General features: G+C 38.5%; 1 protein-coding gene and 1 non-coding gene across 2 annotated transcripts in view; one reads left to right on the top strand and one right to left on the bottom strand.

The window, feature by feature from the left end:
- LOC138715492 (protein bunched, class 2/F/G isoform-like) overlaps positions 1–19,031 on the top strand; it is a 717,347-nt gene that overhangs the window by 319,294 nt on the left and 379,022 nt on the right. The window lies entirely within an intron of this gene.
- TRNAF-GAA (transfer RNA phenylalanine (anticodon GAA)) lies at positions 9,180–9,251 on the bottom strand. The gene has a single exon. It is a non-coding gene; the product is annotated as a tRNA-Phe (tRNA).

Genomic DNA, 19,031 nt, shown 5'->3' on the forward strand with positions numbered 1-19,031 from the left:
CCACTGAATTGAGAATGATTGATTGTATCACATGGCAATTTTTATTCCACTCTGAGCACTGAAAGCCTAGAAATATTGAACTAAATTTTTGTACTGAAATTTTTTAATCGCACAGGCATCACTACCCAGTTCCCTTAATATGGTATCATCAAAATTCTTCATTGTGCAAGTATAAAATATCAACGTTTTAAGTTAACTCGATTAGGTATAACCATGTCCATTTCCTGCCTCATGCATTGCACGTTAGTTGCCGTCCTATCCTGTTGCGTAACTGTTAAATGCGAGAAAATCAGTAGGCTACATCGTTTTTCTATTTCAAAGGAAAAGTAATGACTTCCTTAATCTTTGGTGAGTTCACTAAACAATATAGATCATCCTATTATTGTCAGTTATGATACACAATGTTTTTCAATCCACATACATGTATTTGTTGTAAGATATATTTACATATTGTATTTCTTCTGAACCTGGCCCTGAAAGTTGTTTAACCACAACAAGTCTTATCATTTATCACCTTTTCAAAATTACCAAAATGCAGCACTAATTAAAGAAGTTATCAGTACAATACTGTTCGCGCGAGATCATCAGTTTTATTTGCAGCTATCCCAAACAATCGTCCATTTTCGTAGTCTACAGTTCCTTATACTTGAATTTAATCTACTTGAATCTTCACAATTTTTTCACTCTCTGAATACTGCCTAACATGCACAAGAACTATCTAGTTTCAGATATTAAAGAAGGGGATACTTTAAACAACGAGGAAAGTTTTCGTAGATAGGCTATCGAGGGTGTGGTAATGACAAGATGTTGTTGAGTCTAATCATATCCTAACACTTGGCATTCTGGATATAAATTAAACATGAGTTTATAATTAATTATTGAGGATACATCGCCCTGGGTGGCGCAGGTTGCGGGTTCGATCGCGGTCTAGGTCGATGGTATATAAGTGTGCTTAAATGCGACAGGCTCATGTTAGTAGATTTACTGACATGTAAAAGAACTCCTGCGGGACAAAATTTCGGCACATCGGTGAATTCATTCTGTGAGCAAAGAATTTTTACAGCTATTAGCAAGTTAGAGGCTGTCCATATTAATACTTTGTTTGGTAGACGTCCACCATTCGTGTGCATTTCCACACTAAAATCTCTGTTATTCTAATGCTAACAGTTATTTTAGGAGCATCAGTTACGTTCAGTTCATACACTGTTCAACAAGATTCGTTTTTAAATAGTGACCCGTCTTTTTTTAGACAGTTTCTTTGATACATTTTCCAAAAAAGTAGAAAAATGCTACACACGGTTTTCTTCGTCTGTCTCTTTCTTTTCGGTTTTTAAGGCGATTGTCAATTTCTTCTCTCCTCTGTTGCGGATTTTTTCCATTTAGTTTCAGTCACACTGCTTAGATATGAAGGAAAATTTGGAAATGCATTCGGAACTGCACCTTCACACAAAACCGGATGACCGCGTTTTCGTCCTTGCCGGTGTATTTCTCAAAGCTCAAGTCAGTTTTTATGAAAATGTTCCTTTCATGCCACAGATGTGTTAGTTGGTGACCAGTCTGCCCGTGGAACCCAACGAATCCATTTACTGCGTAGCTCGGAATCTTTAGGAAATCGAAAACAACTTATAATTTTATTCTTCTGCTTTTATTGTCTTATCGTAGTTACTTAAGCAGCCCGGCACTACACATACATCTATCTGACATGGTTATGAAAAATTTGTGTTATCACAGACATCACAACAATGAAAATATAGGCACAAATGCACAAGCGAGGAGAGCATCTTACACTGAAACACAGTGGCACATTGCTGAGCTGATAGGACGGGCTGCGACGTTGCCACATTTACCAGGGCCCGGCCAGGACTAGAGAGGGCTATGGTAGAAGCTGCCGATGATAGTTGGAAAGCTCGGCCTAAATGGTGTAAGGTGATATTGAATGCAAAATATTCAGATTTAATTGTCCATACGATTTTGCATAGACCATAGAGTCTACGAAGTGATACACACTTTCCATAATTTAGTCTACATTTTTATAAAATTCTCTAGTTCCTAAAACTGTATAGTGATGTGCTAAGAAAAATGTGGAGTTTTTCATCTACAGTTTAGCGATTTTTTTTAAGCTTGTGCAGCGGTAAATAGAATTCTGAGTTGGCAACACTGCAGTCTTCTCAGCTACAGAACTAAACACACCGCTATTGTATCTGCGCGTCCTTATCTGCCGTGTATAATAATTTTATCACAGTACATCCTGTGTGCTAGTATGTGGATAGGTCTTTACTTCCGAAGGGTATCATATAATGAGTATATTCAATTTCTCTTGGTATTTGCTTCTGCTGTCGCCCTTGCCTTAGCCAACTGCAGGTGGATGCCAGGGAACACACGATCACGATCACTCGTTCTCTTTCTATTTCCCTCCACAGTGCTCGCCATGTTCCCCTCTCACGCCGGATCCGGTGCAAGTTGTAACTAACTTGCGGATTCTTCTCTTGAGAACTATAGCGAGGCTAGTCGGATCTAGAGGTGTTCACCAGGTGTGACAGTGTGGGTGTCACTGGACGATCGGATAACACTATCAGTGAATGACCTTGCTGTTGTGTGCAGTGTAGGCAGGTCGTGTTGGGGGCTGTAGTAGTGTTTGTTAGCCAACTGTGTTTAATTGAACAGTGTACAGCACACCGTGTGTATCAACAGAATTACTAGTGTTTGTGTTTTGAAAACCAGCTGTTGTTACGTTTAAAAGTGACTCTTAACTCAAAGCTTATACTCTTCCTATGCTATAAAGAACTGCAGTGTTCGGTAGCTGCTAGCACGTTGCGAGAAACCGCTCATATTTCCACTACAAACAGACGTTAGGTCAGCAAGTGTCTCCCCGACCTTGCTCAAAATTACCTAATTGAAGTTAACACGTTTTGGTGAAACATTGCCTAAAGCTGGATAACTCGTAAAAGTTCCTTCCGTACGTCCTCACATTTTCGTTAATTGTTGCGTCTCATTCTGCGCATGCGTGTCTTCTGAATAACAACAAATGACGGTCTGCATGTATATCGTCCTTCCATGGATCTTCCTCGTGCTTTACTTGGTCTTCGTATTCCTTAATGTATAAACATGGAATAGACTTTGAACACCAAACTATGCTTGTAAGTATATCTAATCGTATCGCAAGTCTTGTAAAATGAAGTGAAACATCTTGTTTTTGAATCTGTTATGAAATTAGAATTTAATAATACTACGTCTGTAAAATGATCAGGCACGCCATTTAAAAGTCGGTAAAGCGATAGACTATGGGCTGGAATAATGTACAGTATATTCAGGAACAGTTGAAAGCGGGATTTTTCATTTCTTCATGGCTTCAGGGTTTACTGACCTAGCTGGGGTAAGAAATGGCTGGATCATTAATATCTCATTTTCCTATTTTGTGTGTGCTATTATGTTTTATACACACAAACATCTTTGCCATGTATACTGTTTTCAATTATCATCATTTCACTATTTAAGTAAAATGGAAAGGAAAAATTATCCCCATTATAGGCCAAATCGAGTCCAGAGGGTGGTGAGAGGCTGAGAATTCTACCTTTACAGACCATCGGTATTAATAGCAGAAGGGATGTCAGTCCTATGTACCGCCGCATTAACCCCGAAGGAAATGCCCGACTCATTTAAGTTACATGGGCACAATTTTCTGTTACATGAGGCACTCGATTTGAAATAGTTTGTTTACTAGGAGAGGAGACTGCAGAGTAGGATGTGAAATATAAACTGCTGTGACCTGCGTCACCTTATCGTAATCGCTAAGGCGGTCAGTGGCGAATTATTAGGAAAGCGCTTGGTTAACGTGACAGACTCGAAAACTGTTATTCAATTTGGCAAATTAATTCGGCAGCTTTAATCATAAACCTCTTTACTATTTCTCCATCATTGAATTTATTGATTTAAATCACAGGCGAAAAATTGCGTAACTAGCCAATAATATTCCATCACGTTGTCTACGTTTATTTTCTTGAATACTCTGGCGTTTCTCAAGATTACTTAATAGATTTGCACGTTCTCGACCTAAAATAATGTCAGAAAATTATATTTCGTTTTCTACGCACATTTGATATATATATATATATTTTTTTTTGGGGGGGGGGGGGAATAATACGTACAAACAACATGTAATTCCTCGTACCTTTTAATGAAGCGTGTTTAAGGTATAATGTCGTATTTAGTATACTATGCAAATGTTACGACCATAAATTTTCTTCGGAATAGTACGAAAAATAACATTTAATTTGTCTTACCTTCTAATTCAGCATGTTATTTATGACATAAGGAGTAATGCCGTTGTATATTAAATTTATTGATGCCTAATAGATTTTCGAGCATAACATACATCGTATGTTCTCCCCCTCTAAACAGCAAAAAAACTCTTCCTCCCATTTCACATGAAATAATCGTTTTCTAATGTGTATACACTGCTTTGATAATGCCATTTTGCCACTACTGATATTGCTTATGAAACTGATATAGAACCTGTCCACGCCTAGGAGCTACGTGAGGGAGGAACGGGGACTGTGAAGATGATGTCACTCAGAGCGATAAGCTCTGTGAAGATCAGTGAGGCACGATGCCCTGCTGTGAGTTAGATGCTGAGAAGCTCCGGAGCCATAGTGCGGCCGGAACCATTAGATCAATGGAGAAAATCGGTGATCCCATCGGGAATCGAACCCACAACCTTCTGGCTTTGCAGCGTTACGCCTTAACCGCGACGCTATCGCGCATCCTGTTAGGTTAAATAGGCCTACATAATGTCAAAAAAAAAATAAATAAATAAAAGGATTGCGACAAGTGTCGAAGAAAATTACCAAGAAAAAGAGAATGTAGTATTATTTCGTAAGTAGGATGCACTTAGGAGATGATATTAGAGAATAAAGGTGTATCTTGAACACGAAAACTCTCATTACACGCTCCGTTATTTTATTTTTGTGCAGCATTTTACTGCACACTCTGTAGAATAGCTACACGTGAAAGCTCCACAGTGAAGTATTGTTGTTGTTGTTGTTTAGTCAGCTGTCCGAAGACAGGTTTGAACCTCACAAGTGACACCAATAAAGCATCACTTATGAGACAACTCAGGCAGGAGATAAAGGGTAGTTTAGCCAGTTCCTTTCCCCCTCCATTGCATACATCACAGTGAACAATGAATGTCAGAATAATAGTATTTTGTTGAAGGGAAGACTATAAAATAAAGTTGGCGTAAATTCAAGGTAACTAACAATACTATATGGCAGGGATCGGCAGAAATGTCATCGTGATCACTAGCAATAGTGACGTCGCAGGAGAGGCGCAGTAAACTGTCCTTGCTTCACCACCTCCCTTACGTCAAACTCCCCTACATCTCCAGTACACAGGCATATATCAGTGGCAGGTTACCTGATTACCAGGCTTCGAGACTTCGGACCCAATAGAGCAGTTAAGTGGGAAATCCGCATAACGGCGTACTGAGTATAGTGGTAAAGTGTACTAGAATGGATGCCAACAAATACGCAAAGGAAAACGCTCTGGATTTGAAGGTTCTGACGAATAATTTGGTTTTCATACAAACCTACTTTCAAACTGTGTCTGAAACTACTGGGTGTTCATTTCAAAGTGTGTCATGACGTCACTGTTGTTGGGTCACCGATTTGAAGCGAGTTTCAGCTTATATGTTAGAGAAGTTGCCTATTATTTAAGGCGTTCTTCAATCTGAACTTGAGAACGTGTACGGTATAACTTGAACGTCGTAGCAACAGATGGCGGTCTGTACGGTCTGTGTGCTACCTAACCTCTTTCGAACTGTGTTTTGCGCCGGCAAGTCGTACGCACGGTATTTGTTATCATCGGTTGCGTACGGTAACATTCCACAACACAAATCAAATGCTTCGTGTCCATGTTGACCGTCGAAGTTAATGTCAACAAATACGTAAGTAATCGTCTTAACCCTCTCCTCATATCCCGACAGTACGTATTTCCAAACAGTTCACATTCCTGCCACTACCGGCGTTACCGTACGTATCGGTACGTACTCTTCAGAATGAACGCCGTACTTGCTAGGCAACTTCTCTGCCTCATAGGTTATACACCTTTGAGGAAATGTAGGAAGATTGAATTCTCTAGGCTCATCGGCTAGCCACATGACGGCATACAGCGAGCTATGACACACTTTGAACTGAACACCCAGTATTACACGGTTAGAAAAGTCAGAGCAAGAGATGCCGGAAGCCCTCAAATTAATTTAGAAAATGATGCAGAGAATTAATGAGACACCAAGTACACTATGTACTGAACGTGTAAAACAGAAGTGGAAATCAATTTTATGTAAAAATAACGGATATGGAACTTTGTGAAACATAAACAAATTAGTGGACATAGAGTCACCCGAGAATAAAGGACTGTCTCTCAGAGACTGCAATGATGTTAGGTTTTTTCGTTTTGCTTCTATCACGTCATGCGACGTAGAGCGCAGCTTTCTACAGTACAAACTTTGGCAGATAACCGAAAAAGATTTACGTTTGAGACACTGAGAATGTATCTTGTAGTACATTGCAATTCGGTACTGTAACTGCACTTCCTAAAGACGACCAATAGGATAAATGAAAAAATTAAAATTGCTACATGCTTATTTCCACTATTAACACTGTGTATATGAACAAAAATGCTTATAAAAGACAGGAGAATAAATGCTTTTCATATTCTTTTGGCATTATCATTGTGTAATATATATTTACTTTCAGAATGTACATATATGTGTGTTTCCCCATACTACCGTACTCTACTCTAAATAGCAACGTTGTTACCCCTACACATCTCTATCTACCTGCAACGAGTCAACAACCTATAGTGCATGCACAATAAACTTATTGTATCGGGTCCAAAGTCTCGAAGCCTGGTCATAACAATACTATATGGCAGGGATCGGCAGAAATTTCATCGTGATCACCAGGCTTAGAGACTTTAGACCCGATAGATGAAAACAGTGCGATTTCAAGTTGGATAGCTGGACTGTAGTGGGCGGGCGCAGTGATGGTAGCGACCTACCTGTCGTCCCATGTGCTGTATTTACTCAGTCATACTCATAAGGCAGGGAGAGGAGGTACTGTTCTGACAATAAAAACAGTCCCGTAGAAAATAGCTAGTAGTCTAGTTTTGATCTGTAGGCCTACATGTGGATATCTATGTGATTAGTCTAAGAATATATGCGATATTCTGTGACATAAAAGACATCTAGCAGGAAAGAAGTCTACGGACACTGCTGGGGTAGCGAAGATAGATTTCAATGACTTAGTGTTTTTTCGTTTTGCATTCATTACATCATCCACACCTGTGGAGTAACTGTTACCGCGTCTGGCCGCAAAACCAGGTGGCCCGGGTTCGATTCCCGGTCGGGGCTAGTTACCTGGTTGAGGTTTTTTCCGGGCTTTTCCCCCTCAACCCAATATGAACAAATGCTGGATAACTTTCGGTGCTGGACCCCGGACTCATTTCACTGGCATTATCATCTTCATCTCATTCACACGCTAAATCACGTAAGATGTTGATAAAGTGTCGTAAAATAACCTACTAAAATAAATCCGTTACATCATGTGATGTAGAGCGGAGCTTCTCCCAATATAAACTTTGTCTTGCCGAGTACAGAAGAAAGTTTAGTTTTGAGACCTTCAGAATGTGTGTTGTAGTAGGCTACACTGTAACAGTACCATGTATTGTACTTCATAAGTTGTGTATGCAGTGCAGAATTATTATGTATGTTGAGTAAGTATTGCACTTGTGCTTATGACAGAAGCCGAAAGGAAGTGCATATTAATTAATTTTGAAAATTTCGCATTATAGGTTTTTTATTTTAATCTATGTAAAGATTAATTTTTTGGTCCTATAGAATTTTTCTCCTCTAACAATCATTTTATTTTAATGTTTGATAAATTAGTTGCCTTTTTTTGGAACGTCACTGTACAGTACCAGCAGACTGGACTGAACTTGGTTTCATGTACACATGTCTCTTCTTCTGCCTACTCCAACACAATGAAAAAGCTGCCTATAGTACGGACGTAGTAAACTTATTCTATCGGGTCCAAAATCTCGATGTCTGGTGATCACTAGCAATAGTGACGTCGCAGGGGCAGCGCAGTAAACTGTCTTTGCTTCATCCCCTCCCTTCCGTCCAACTCCCCTACATCTCCAGTACACAGGCATATATCAGTGGCGGGTTACCTGATTACATTTAGATTGTTTCTTTTTCGAAACCTTCAACGTCTGTTCGGAAACATGTGTTTAAGGTAGAATGGGAGGAGCAGTATTTGTTGTGCACATGGTGACAATGTAAGCGCCTCTTGTGTTCTAAAATTCTAATAGGCACTTACAAATCAAACAGCTAGCGACAATACGACACGTCATAAGAGTATCACGAAATCATAGGCAAGCAAGAACATATCTAATGTAATTGTGAACGGAAATGTATACAGTAGAAAATAAGTATACACATAATTTTATTTTCGTTGGGCTGGACGGGGCGAAGCAATTAAAACATAAAAAAAACTAAATTCAAATAACAATTCCGGTACTAAATACGATGAAACAATCTATAAGTCATGCAAGTTATGTTATTGCTTTGGAAATCGAAAAATCATTGAAGTGCTATAATGAAGGACAGTTCATTAAAACATTCTGAATAAATATATATTATTTTATATATTATTTTAATGTACCGAAGTACATATGATATTTCCACGCAGATATTCTGCGTCATCATACGATGAAAGAGTAATGGAACGGAGAAAAATTCTCTCCGGCGCCGGGACTTGAACCCGGGTTTTCAGTTCTTGTGCTGATGCTTTATCCACTAAGCCACACCGGATACAACCCCGGTGTCGAACAGAATCGTCTCAGATTAAGCTCCAACTCTTGGGTTCCCTCTAGTGGCCGCCCTCTGCACTACGTCATAGATGTCTATGAACGTAGGACCGAAGTCCATACATGTGTTGAGGTGCACTCGTTATGAGTGACTAGTTGGCCGGGATCCGACGGAATAAGCGCCGTCTTAAATCACGAAGTGATTTACGCATATCATATATATTATTTTAATATACCGAAGTACATATGATATTTCCATGCAGATATTCTGCGTCATCATACGATGAAAGCGTAATGGAACGGAGAAAAATTCTCTCCGGCGCCGGGATTTGAACCCGGGTTTTCAGCTCTTCGTGCTGATGCTTTATCCACTAAGCCACACCGGATACAACCCCGGCGTCGAACAGAATCGTCTCAGATTAAGCTCCAACTCTTGGGTTCCCTCTAGTGGCCGCCCTCTGCACTACGTCATAGATGTCTATGAACGTAGGACCGAAGTCCACACATGTGCTGAGGTGCACTCGTTATGAGTGACTAGTTGGCCGGGATCCGACGGAATAAGCGCCGTCTTAAATCACGAAGTGATTTACGCATATCATATATATTATTTTAATATACCGAAGTACATATGATATTTCCATGCAGATATTCTGCGTCATCATACGATGAAAGAGTAATGGAACGGAGAAAAACTCTCTCCGGCGCCGGGATTTGAACCCGGGTTTTCAGCTCTACGTGCTGATGCTTTATCCACTAAGCCACACCGGATACAACCCCGGCGTCGAACAAAATCGTCTCAGATTAAGCTCCAACTCTTGGGTTCCCTCTAGTGGCCGCCCTCTGCACTACGTCATAGATGTCTATGAACGTAGGACCGAAGTCCACACATGTGCTGAGGTGCACTCGTTATGAGTGACTAGTTGGCCGGGATCCGACGGAATAAGCGCCGTCTTAAATCACGGTGTGGCTTAGTGGATAAAGCATCAGCACGTAGAGCTGAAAACCCGGGTTCAAATCCCGGCGCCGGAGAGAATTTTTCTCCGTTCCATTACTCTTTCATCGTATTCTGAATAAAGTTGTTAACATTATTTGTCCCGAATAATCTGATGTTTTTAACACTACGAAATCACCCACACGGACAATAGACTACAAAGGAGGATAAGGGATATTGGAACACTGGCTAATCGAGAAATAAAATCAAAGATGCATCAATCTGTGGTCTGTTCTCTCGCTTCAGGTGAAAAATCATCCTATTGATGCAGTAGAACTGTACCAGTTCATCCGCGAAGTAACGAAGGATCTCTCTGTATGAGAATATTTGCTAGATGTCATTACGCTGTAAGGAAATACAACAGGAGAGGAGTTATTCCAAGCATAAAGAAAATACTGTATATAGGAGAAAATAATCTGAACAGAAAGCAACTTGTATCTGTAGAACAGGCGGGACACGAAATACGACTTTTAAAAAGTCTACTAGGTGGGCTAACGTGTTATTAAGAGAGCTGGAAATAAGTGAGGATATAAAACGTTGTCATTGTATAACACACCGGACTGGCTTAGATTTATTTAAAATGCTCTCCATAGAAAATATGTGTAGTCCTGCCGCTACCCTACATAGCTGCTATCCTTGCTCTGTATTCAGTAGGCATATTTCCAAACATTTGTTTTCTGAACGGAAACTTGTAAAATCTAAACAAAGATCGTGACTGGGAGACGAAAATTTACTAGTTGTATTAAGAGTGGGAATTTGTGACGTATTTGCCTAGGTTGTTGTACAGGGACATAATTTTATTTTTACTTCAATTTTTATTGTACCTGAGTTTTTTAATGTACTTCACTTCCACCCCTTCCAGTAATGAAGTTCCAAGTGTCTTCCACACAGAATCAAGACCGCATATAGTAAACAGCACTGAGGTAGTGAGTATAGTACGTTCCAGAAATATGTTCACGTTTCCCAGTCAGCTTTCAATATTGAATCATATTTTCGCACAGGTACTGTCCGTTTGCCTACGTCGCATCCAGATTTCCCCCACCCACCTGCTTCTGCTCGCCCCTCCGTAAAAGCTGGGCTGTCTTAGCTCTTTTCTGAAAACATTAATTTCTGTTAGGAATTGGTCGTTTACGTAATATTATGCAACTGTTTAAAATAACGTAAATAAAAGGGCCTCGTTAAGTATTTAACTGTCACGTGATTTCCCCCCTTTCTACGATCCTACGGCATAACCACTTGAACGGACAGTAGATAGCATGTCTGAGTAATTTTATCTGTGCGGGTCGGGCAGAAGTGAAGATTGAATTTACAGTACGTAAGGAACTCTTTTATAGAGTAGGTACAGAATTATTTCAACATGAGTTACTAGTACGAAGGACGGAACTGGCAATTGGAGTTAGATGCAATAGTCTATAGTGCGATAATATGCACAAAAGAACTGAAGCCTGTATCGAAATGAACGGCCACCATTTTCAAAAATGTGTTTAATTATTCATATTATGATTATTTTTCAATTTAACTTCATTCCCTATATTGTACGCTAATGTGCTGTAGACAGTATAATATACACTGCATAATGAATACGTTCGCATGGATAACTCAGTTCGTGAGTAAAACACTTATTCTTAATATAGTACTGCATTTTGATTAAACAAAAAACCCAATGAAAATTATCGAACTCAAAATTGCGATATTTCCTTGTCTACGTAAATGGATGAACTACTTTTCTTTCCTCCTATACCTAGTAAAGTGATTTGTTTGTATTTTACGCCAGTATCATCGAACTCCAGTCTTGGAAGGGGTAGCAAACTGTTTCCGGGTCTCTGAAGGTATAGCCAGGTTAATATTAAAAATGTTAGTAAAAATAAAATGATGTCCCTGTAGAACAATAAAAATAAAAGTTAATTAAAACATAATCTGTCCATATATAAATCAATATTGTGTAGTCTCCATCAGATGATTGAGTTGAGAGTCCGCCACTGAGATCCGAACGGAGTGCTCTATACTTCTCGATTGATATTATATCGTATGTATTGCGGCTTGCGTACAGTGATGTCATCGTGGGTACAAATGTTTATTACAATAATCTTCAGTGTAAAATTTAACTTAAAATACCGGTACTACTATTACACAGGTACTGCCTTTGTGTTCAACTGTGCTTTCCAACAAAATTTTTAAAGTGCTTGTTCTCAACTTTGTTGAATGTTGGCCTGCACCGTCATTTCGTACAGATCTCTGCTAAATTCGTCCACTGACACTGAATTACTAGTTGAAGGTAGATGATCAGACTCACTTCTTTCTATCAATTTCAAATGGTTTATCTACAGGGACTATCAAAACTCCGGTAACACTTGACAATATTTTATTACACAAAAACTACTAATGATAGCACTTTCAAACACACGTCAGTTTAAAGTCACGCTCTGAAAGTTCTGTTTACACCTTACAGAGATTCAATGTGTGAACCACGAGTGGCTCGGCAGATGTCCAAATGATAATCAAACTCTTCCCATACCCTTTTCAACATATTATCCTCTGTGACCGTGGCGGCAGCTTCTCGAATTCTGGTTTTTAGTTCCTCTAAATCACGTGGCAAAGGCGGTACAAACACACGGTCCTTTAGATACCCCCATAGAAAAAAGTCACATGCAGTCATATCGGGTGACCTTGGTGGCCATGTCATGAAACATCTGTCCCTTACTCCAGCACGTCCTATCCAACGATCAGACATCTCCGTATTCAGGTAAGCACGAACTGCATTGTGGAAATGTGGCGGAGCCCCATCTTGCTGAAAGATGAAATCGTCATCGAGATCTTGTCTAAGTTGAGGCACCAACCATTGCGCCAACATGTCCAGATATGAATGTCCAGTCACAGTAGCCTCAATGAAGAAGAAAGGTCCGTACAGTTTTCGTTGCGACAACGCGCAGAAAACATTCACCTTTGGTGAATCACGCTCATGTTCAATGATTCTGTGAGGTTTCTGTGTACCCCAAACACCACAGTTGTGCATGTTAATTTTCTCACTCGTATGGAATGTCGCTTCGTCGCTGAAAATTAAGCGGCTGAATAACTTTGAGAGTTTGACTTTAAACTGGGGTGTGTTTGAAAGTGCTATCATTAGTAGTTTTTGTGTAATAAAATATTGAAAGTGTTACCGGACTTTTGATATGCTCTGTATGTATATATTTTTAATTACAGTGCTGCTGTAAATACCATCTTTTAGAACAGATTATATCAGTCTTACATAAATTACACACAATTATGTCGCCACTTACTCAGACATGCCGGTACTGTCTTCCGAATTCCTGTACTCACTCCTGTACTTTCGCACTTGTTTTAGGCTTTATTTCAACTAGTAGTGCATAATATCATAAACATTGCTAAACTGAAGCATACTGTACTTGTTTAGGAGTAAGGAACCTATTTAAGAGTGACCCTGTAGTGCGCGTTACTTGTGTTTATGAGCAGGGTGTCTACAGAAGGACACGTGACGTAATGTATACCCCTTATACCCATTCCATTGTTATTGAACAAATAATATTATTTCCAGGTCATTTGTTTTAACTGTTTCGACGAAGGTATAACTGATGGTGCTGGAATGGTGACCTCAGAGTAACAAAAAGCCAGGAACAACGCAGAAACAAGCAGCGATTGTAGCTAATAAAACAGTGGCACCTCTGTAGTAGAAGGATCAGTCAGTAATATAGTAAGTACTTGGAGTTTACAGAAGTACTTCAGTCAGGAAGAAATACGGAACGCTTTAAATATCGTAGGTAATCGAACTGATACCTGTATAGAGAGAGAGATATCGACAGTGCAGATTTTTGCAAAAATGTCAAGAACGCTACATTGATAAGAAACATAAGCAATAATAGGGCGACTGGGTGTTGTTTGAAATGTGAAGTATGGTACTGTGAATCTTGTGCTGCAAGGGAAGGAAAGGAGCGATAGATTTGTTGAATAGTATATTCAGATTCAGAAATAATAACGGTATTATGTAATTGACGGTTTTACAGCGACATTTGATTTTGAAAATTGATTTAATTATATTTTATGGAAAACTATATCTAAGTTTTGTGTTTAACGCACTCCAGACATATAGCGAAGTAGGGTAAACTCATCTAATTCCGTAATAGTAAGATTTTATTACTATTATTTCCATATGAAGACACAAAATAATATTGTTTATTACTGTAAACATTTGTTCAAACGTCGTAATATGACAATCCGTGAAGTAATAACTGATAGCTGTGTTTACGTAGAGAGAAAAAAATTAAAAGTATCACTCACATTTCATTTAATTCCGTGATATTTACTTAATTCCGTGACACTATAACCTTAATTCCGTGACACAATAGTGTACATAAAATAAAGGCAGAAAAATCTTACACTGTGACCTTGAACATTAACATGAACGTAATTATCCTAATTAAAGTTATTCATTATTCATATAATCAACTTGAATCATCACGATCAACATCAGAAGTGGCACAACTATCACACACAAAACATCAGCATCAGATTCTGCAATTTGACACTTCTCATGATATGTTTTCCCACAGAATGAGCAAGCAATCCAATTTTCATTATTTCGTTTTTATAGACGTCAGCATTATAGGATCCTTTACAAACTCCATAAACCCAGTTTTCATCGTTAGAACTGGCTCGTGATGTGGATGGCTTTCCTTGAGAATATTTTGTAGACTTCTGCGGTGAAGCATCAGCTGGAGGTTTGGTTGGTAGCGTAAGGCACTTGGCTCTCACATCTATTTTGCGGTTAACCGTTCTCTTTTTCTTTGATGGATCATATGTGGGTGTTTTCAACAAATCTGTTACAGCCTGACGTCGTTTCTCTTGTGTTCAAACAGGCAACTGAACAGAATCATTTTGTTGTGATGAAACAGACAGCTGAGCAAACTCTTTCTTCTGGAAGGTCACCCTGCGTTTGTTGACTTCCAAGAGTTGGCATGTCTTTTAATTTGCTAGCTATAAGGGCTTCATCTGTCAAAGAAGATGGGTTGAATGGATAAACTCCCATTTTAGAAAACTCTGAACGGATATTTGTTGATGTCATTGCCTTCTCATATGCCAAACTGAACAACTTTTGCAAGTCAAATCGTGTTGGTGCAACATTGGAGTTTGTCATATGAAAGTTCTCCAACTCATTTCTAAAGCTTGCTTCAAGGGACGATAAACACTGACACCTAATGGTTGCAGAATATGGCTGTTATGAGAGGGCATGGTGAAGAGGACGATCTTGTTTTCTCTGGCCAAAGCCAACACATCAGGACCTACGTAACTTCCATGTGAGCCCATCAACAAAAGGAAATGTCTGCTTGGAGGGATGTTCTTCACAAAGTGACGCATCCAATCAAGAAAGAGATCACAATTGATCCACCCATTTGCTGAGAATCAGATACTCGGTTATCTTTAAGAATCTGGGTAGATGAAGCTTGAGACCAGTTCCTGACTAAAAAATGTCTGAGAGTTCCGAGAATCGAACCCACGTGCGGATCAGAGAACAGAGTGCTGATCCCTATGCAAAGATGATCATTTATATATCATATGCAAAATTTTCTTCATTTTAATTGGCGGTAATATTCGATTACTTAATATAAATTATCTAATTATTATAAATAAATATTATATAATTAATTAATATAGATGACAACTAGTCGTACAGGCTATATGACGTTCATTTAACGAGTTTTCATTTTCTGTTCACTTAATTTCGTGATACAGTAAGGCAGCCAAATGTTAAAAATCCTTAAGAAATTGTGCAGATAACTTAAGGTTTGTAGACTAAATTATATAAGTTAACTGACAACTGTGTACACATTCTAAATCTTCAAAGCAATCTCTATAGAAATATATATTCATACACACGTATAATTATGCACATACCTGTTTTTTTAAACGTATTTTAGGATACGACACCAGGACAACTCAAACCAAGCTTCTTAGCAATGGCGTACTAAGAAATTACTTCCTGTTAGCAGTGCACTTGTTCCCAGTAGCCCAAACTTCTTGAGATGGTAGCTGATTAGTGCTGCTATCCATTGAACAAACTGCCAACAATTTGTCATGTATACATAATTCAGTAATATTCATTATATTCAGTATAACGGAATTACATGAGTCACGGAATTAGATGAGTTTACCCTATTACGTTTTCATAAAATCGGAGCAAATTATGTTTGTGTGAGTTTCATCATACTCCGAAGTATTAATGGTAGCACTGTGAGATGTTTTTAAACCTAATGATACCATTAATTGGCGAAAGCGCTTGTCATGTTTTAATTGAATAAATGACCTAATGTAACTTAGTTGTATTATTCTTTAGGTTAAATAAGACTTACTTCAAGGATTTTATACTTATTTTATTCGTATGCTAACTTGTCAGATCAATATGTCTTTTAAATGGGTTGATTTTGTTAATTATTATTGTTAAATGAGGTAACAACTTGATCTTTACTTGTGAGTCTCCTTGAAATAGACCAGTTCTTGGGAACTGAACTGGTATGTGAAAAAGAAATATTTTATCAACAATATCTACAATTTCGTCTGCGCAAATATATATCTGAACTCCGCCAAATTGGGTTCTTATAAAACATTCTTGCAAACATTTGTTTTAGAGTCAGCATTTTTGAACCCACATGTTTGTGGTTGATAGAAGACGAAAATGGAAATGAAATAACAGACAGACAAGGTATACTAAACACATGGACGAAATATGTAGAAGAGTTATATGAGACAGGGAATCGTCTAGTGATTTTAGCTATAGAAGACGAAGCAGCCGTATCTGAAGGCGAAAAAGGATTTTCTATTTTAAAGGAAGTTGAACTAGCTCTTTGGGAAATGAAGAATAGGATAGCAACAGGAGTTGATGGACTCCCCGTTGAATTAGTGAAATGCTTGGGTGAAGACAAGAAGGAAATTTTATCATTATGCAACGAAATATATGAGAAAGCCGACTGGCCTGAAGATTTTATGGAGACAGTGTTGCTGCCAATACCAAAGAGAAAAAAAAATGCCAATAAATTTAACGAGTTCAGGAATATCAGCCACGATACTAAGGAATATGCTATTGGAGCTAAATAACAGCTGTGAGCAGTATGGGTTGAAGACAAATGCAATAAACAAGACGAAGACCATTGTTGTCGGAAGGAAAATAAAGAAGGTAAACGTGCGAATTCGAAATGAGACAGTAGAGCAAGTGGACAGCTTCAAATGCTTGGAGTTTAGGTACTATAAGCAATAAAATGAGCTGCTACCAGAAGGTCAAAAGAAGGCTAGGAATGGCAAAGGACGCTTTTAACAGACAAAGGAGCATCTTCTGCAGACCTCTAGAAAAAGAACTAAGAAAGAGACTAGTGAACTGCTTTGTGTAGAGTATGGCATTGTATGGGACAGAAATATGGATATTACGACAAAGTGAAGAGAAGCGACTAGAAGCATTTCAAATGTGGATATAGAGGTGAATGTAGCGTGTGAAATGGACAGACAGGATAAGAAATGAAATGGAAAGAGTGGGTGAAGAAATAATAATGCTGAAACTGATCAGGAAGAGAAAAAGGAATTGGTTGGGTCACTGGCTGAGAAGAACCTGCCTATTGAAGGAGGCATTGAAAGGAATGGTGAACAGGAGAAGAGTTCGGGGTAGAAGAAGATATCAGATGATAGACGACATTAAGATATATGGATCATATGCGGAGACAAGAGGAAGGCAGAAAATAGGAAAGATTTGAGATTGCTGGGTTTGCAGTGAAATACCTGCCCTAGGGCAGAACACTGTGTACGTACGAGGATAATTTCATAAGTCATGGCAACCGGTATGGCATAGTTGCGCCCCACGGTCAATTGGGAGGCCTAGGCATGGCATAATTGCGCCCCGAAGAAATCAGGTAGCAGATGGGACATGGCATAGTTGCGCCCCGATGAGCATAGTACACACGAAAGTGATTGTCATAAAATAAATAAATTACTTAAAAATATTACAGTGATAGCTGCATTGAAATCAGGTAGGCCTAGCGTATGATCAATTTTGCTATTTAAAATAACACTTTTTTATTGATAACACACAATAAATGAACTGCATTTTTTGTTTCTACATCGATATCTGAACCCTACGGTACAGGGTTTCGAAAATTGAAACTTAGAACCAATATCAATTATTAACTCTTCAACCTTTTCACTAAACTTAACATTAATTTTAAATTAACCTCACTATACGCCACAGACGGTGTGAAAATCACTAATAAATTGTCAGGACTGCTAAGGCCCCATATTCCAACGGCTCACTTATTTGAATAATTGTCAGTTAATAAAGTACTGCCAACTTCATGGTGTTCATTTTAACGGTAGGCTATCGATAATCACTGCATAAACAGTAGAAAAACAGTTAATAAAATACTGCCAACTTCATGGCGTTCATTTTAACGGTAGGCTATCGATAATCACTGCATAAACAGTAGAAAAACAGTTAATAAAGTACTGACAACTTCATGGTGTTCATTTTAACGGTAGGCTATCGATAATCACTGCATAAACAGTAGAAAAACAGTTAATAAAGTACTGCCAACTTCATGGTGTTCATTTTAACGGTAGGCTATCGATAATCACTGCATAAACAGTAGAAAAACAGTTAATAAAGTACTGCCAACTTCATGGTGTTCATTTTAACGGTAGGCTATCGATAATCACTGCATAAACAGTAGAAAAACAGTTAATAAAGTACTGCCAACTTCATAGTGTTCATTTTAACGGTAGGCTATCGATAATCACTGCATAAACAGTAGAAAAACAGTTAATAAAGTACTGCCAACTTCATGGTGTTCATTTTAACGGTAGGCTATCGATAATCACTGCATAAACAGTAGAAAAACAGTTAATAAAGTACTGACAACTTCATGATGTTCATTTTAACGGTAGGCTATCGATAATCACTGCATAAACAGTAGAAAAACAGTTAATAAAGTACTGCCAACTTCATGGTGTTCATTTTAACGGTAGGCTATCGATAATCACTGCATAAACAGTAGAAAAACAGTTAATAAAGTACTGCCAACTTCATGGTGTTCATTTTAACGGTAGGCTATCGATAATCACTGCATAAACAGTAGAAAAACAATTAATAAAATACTGCCAGCTTCATGGTGTTCATTTTAACGGT

The sequence above is a fragment of the Periplaneta americana genome, chromosome 15 (genome assembly GCF_040183065.1).
Source record: "Periplaneta americana isolate PAMFEO1 chromosome 15, P.americana_PAMFEO1_priV1, whole genome shotgun sequence".
Lineage (NCBI taxonomy): Eukaryota > Metazoa > Arthropoda > Insecta > Blattodea > Blattidae > Periplaneta > Periplaneta americana.